This window comes from Apaloderma vittatum, unplaced genomic scaffold (genome assembly GCF_000703405.1).
Source record: "Apaloderma vittatum isolate BGI_N311 unplaced genomic scaffold, ASM70340v1 scaffold18316, whole genome shotgun sequence".
NCBI lineage: Eukaryota > Metazoa > Chordata > Aves > Trogoniformes > Trogonidae > Apaloderma > Apaloderma vittatum.
This window is the reverse complement of record NW_009723577.1, coordinates 37,141-41,240: the sequence shown is the minus strand read 5'-3', so window position 1 is coordinate 41,240 and position 4,100 is coordinate 37,141.

Below are 4,100 nucleotides of genomic sequence, written 5' to 3'. Positions count from 1 at the left end.
TTGCCACCAAGAGGAATATGAGATTACAGCAAACTTAATAGATTCAAAGCCCACTTCAGTCAATTCACTGCATCCCTGTGACATGGACAGCCAGGGCCCATGCCCCACACCTGAGCTTTTGCTACTGTCCATCCAAAAGACATTGCAGGTGACATCTCAGCTTGACCACTAAACCCTGACACAAACATGCTGACAGTCTGTCTTCAGCTAACTGTACCAAACTGCACACTGTAGTTACAAAGTCCTCCGTAGCACTGTGCACAAGTAGAAGACTATCCTGCATCTCTTTTCATAAAGAATTTTCTCTCTGCACCTCCTCCAGCTCATTGCTGGCAAGAACCAGCCCACTCAGAGTGCAGAGCAGTGGCGGAAACAATATGAATCTCAAGATTATTTAAAAAATCTTTGAAAGTTTGAAAATCCTCAGAAGATTCCATCTTTTTAGTAAAAGTCCTAAACCAAACCTCCGATGCTACTCCTCTGGCGGTGATCATTCTGAAGAGGCCTCCAGGGCCATGTACCACAGCTCTTCTTACAGTCTCATAGTGGCCTCTGCTGGCCAGGACTGAGATCCTGGCATCTGTTTCAGTGCTGGCAGTTCTCAACCCAGCTACGATTTACATAGATATTTTATTGGTGACAAGGCTGAGACATCATCTACAGCACTGTATTAACTTGGGAGCATCCCACCTAATGCTGATGATGTTGCTCAGTTCAGTCACCAACAGCAATACAGTAGCAAGGGCCTTGCAAAAAAGTCCAAATTTCCAAAAGTATTTCCTACTTCACTTTTTGTGTGCAAGTGCAGGTATCCTTGCTGGTATGGGAGGCTCTCTAAATTATGCCCTAGAGAAAATTGTTCCCAAAGACATCTTCTGTCACCCAAATCTTTGGTAAATTATAAAAATGCATAAGTGCTCTATTGAGATTGGTATGCAAGGGTAGATCTCTTCCATTGTGGATAAAAAGAGAAGTGCATAGAAAAGTAAGCAAGTGCTTAGCATTGAGGAGTATCAGAACAAGTGACTAGAAACACATCATTTGCTATTGCAAACTATTTTGGCTCCATTACATTTAGTGGATACAAATTAATACAGAGTAGCTGATCGCCTGACCTGCAGGTCAACATATGTAATGCCAGTTCTATGAAAGCCCATTTCCAAGAGCAGAAACTAGAGTAGAGAAGTTAAGCAACTGGCTCAGTAATACAATGAGGAATCCTCGTTGGTGTCTGGTTTCCACGCTAAGGTTTTCAGTGTATTTGTGGCCCCAGTCTTATTCAGAAAGCAGGAGAGAGTGTTATTGAATTAGGGAAGCCAGTGCTACATCTGGGCTTGTGCTGAGTGCAGTTGTTTACTACTCTTGTGATTAGACTTCTAAGGTTTAAAAAAAAAATCCAAACATAACCTCCAAATGAAAATCACACTTTTTTCTTTAGGGAAAAAAAACCAAACAGCAGTTGATATAATCATGCTCTTTTAGGAGTTTCATTTCAGACAGCAATTACTCTTTATTCTCAGGGTAAATTAAATTGTTGCTTATTAAATGCTCACAAAAAGGCATTTAGGAAGCAGTATTTATGACCACTTGGAGATCTGGACATCAAATTCATATGTTTTCACTGTGTACTTGCACTAAAAGAACATTTGTTTGGAAAATCAGCTTCTGCCACTCAGTTTCTAAAACTTCAGGCTCACTCCCTTAATTTATTACCATCCTTTACCAGGTCAAATTTTAATACACAGGAAATTTAAGGAATAGAACATCTTTTTCTGGGAAAGTATTTGTCATTGAGAGATTAAGTTCTCTCCCTGCAGAGAGAAGACATAAGTGCCTAGTTCCTCACAAGCAGGGAAGGAAGGAGGGACACTGTCACGGGCTGAGACAGTCTCCTTAACCCAGACAGAGAATACTGTTAGTCAAAGGGCTATGCTAGTTTTTGTACTCTACTTTTGGTATAGTGCTGTCTTATTGTATGCTTTAGTAGCCTCTGAAAGGGCTTCAGATGGGGAAAAAAATCACCAAAGAAATTGGTACCTGTTGTCCAGAAAATAAGAATTTGCATCTCTGTGTTATAGTCCACTGTGTTACAGAGGAACCACAGAAGAAAGGACTTTGTGTCTCTTGATCTTGGAGTCCTCAGTTTTGTGGATTGGATCTAGCTTTGTTCACTCCAGTCTCTTTTTGGCACAACTAAGATACCAGTTCTTACCTTACTAGAGAGCGGTTGTCATTTCTGATGAACTGTTTCCATCACTGTATATAAACATGGTAAACTTTCTCATATTAGCAAAGTGATCAGCATTTTCAACCTTAAAAAGAGGGCATTTTCAATGCAATACATTTGCTGCTGTGAGTCCTGTCCAGCTCATAATTGTGAGGTACGTGATGCAACCTTGTTTCCAGATTGCAGCAAGCAACAAACTAAAAAAGTAAAGGACTGCTAGTCATATCACATCTTTTCTTGAACTCATTTGTTTACATTCTCCCACAATGTAGGCCAGTCCCTGAAGAACTTACGATCTAATTTAAAGAGAGATCCAACAATTGGTGTTATAACTGTACAAAGAAATAAGACGAATCAAGGCATGTTTAATAGTGACCTGAGCTACATCACAGTTTTTTATTAGTCTACTTTCATTTAAAAAGAACTACACAATAAACATGAGTAACCTCAGCAAAGTAGATCTTGGGGAAAAAAAGAGGAAGAGAAAAAAGTGTCATAAAGTATTGTTGGGAAAGAATTTAAAGCCTAAAATGCCATCAGGATCAGTTTACAGTGCCCTGGCAAGGGGCCAGAGGCGAGTACCCCCATCATGTTCTGACTGAACACTGAGCTACGGAAGTTCACAGGCTGTTTCACATCTGTGTGCCCAACAGGAGCAATTTCAGTGGGAGACAGGAGTCACAATACTCTAAGGTTCATGCTAAGACACTGTTCAGTGAAGTGGATAGACAAGCGACCGAGGCTTGTACTGCTGGTGGATGGTACATGCACGGTGGCAGCGTAAGTCAGAAAACAGTTGGAACAGGAAAGGGATTATTCATAAAGACAAGGAATGGATAGTCAAGTCTACTGGCCTGGCATTTTGCATAAGAAGATGGTAAATAACAGGCCAGAAAACACAGAGTTGATGGAGAGATATTCACATCAGTCCTATATTACTAACAAGTTCACTGCTAATGGCAGCAGAAAGTTCTCACTACAGATCACCGTTCCACTATAGCTCCTTAGTTTGAACATTAAATATCTCTGGCAGAAAAGCTTGAGGAGTGCAAATCAAAATCACTGCAGTCAATCTTTGAATGTGATTTGGATCTGAAACTGATTCATCTGTTAAACCTTCAGCTTTATGTGCTGCTGTAGGAATATCGTAAAAGATGACACTGACTGGGAGTGTGCATGGCTGGGAGTGATCTACTCCTCCAAAAGAGCATTTCTGTGATTAAGGTGTGAACAGAAGTGCTCTCAAAGAATGGGAAAATATTATTCTGGTTACTCAGCACTTCAGCTAGAGACCTTGACAAAAAGTTTGCAAAAAACCATATGTCTGCTATTTTCTGGCCATCAGAAAAAGAAGGCTCCTGTCCTGGTGTTCTTCTCCAACTTAGTGTAAACTCAGCTTTTCAGTTTATCTTGTTTTTCTTCTTACCTTCCCAATGCTAGGGAGTATAAACTCTCTGCTGCTACAAGAACATAAAGTTATTCCATCATTATAAACAGATATTTCCTCTTTGTTTCTCTATGGGAGGTTGTTGGTCTCCTACTTCTGTTTGAGAAGATCATAGCTTCATGTTCTTTCCCTTACCTTCCAATCAGCTTCCAATCTTTTATGGGCTGCTGATTCCATTAGTTGCCTATGGAAAAGCCTGTTGATACAGAAAATAGAAAGGTTTATTATTTTACGTTAAAAAAGTATCTCCTCTTCCACTCAAGAGAATTCCTACAAAATTCAGGTTTCATATGTTATCAAGAAAAGCAAATTAAAACCTTTCTTCGCCCCTCTCCCCTTATCTCTCTGTTACAGATCTAATTCAAAGGTTTAGAGGATATTTTACTTTTAGGGTTTTTTTTTTATATTGAGATGATTAACAACTTC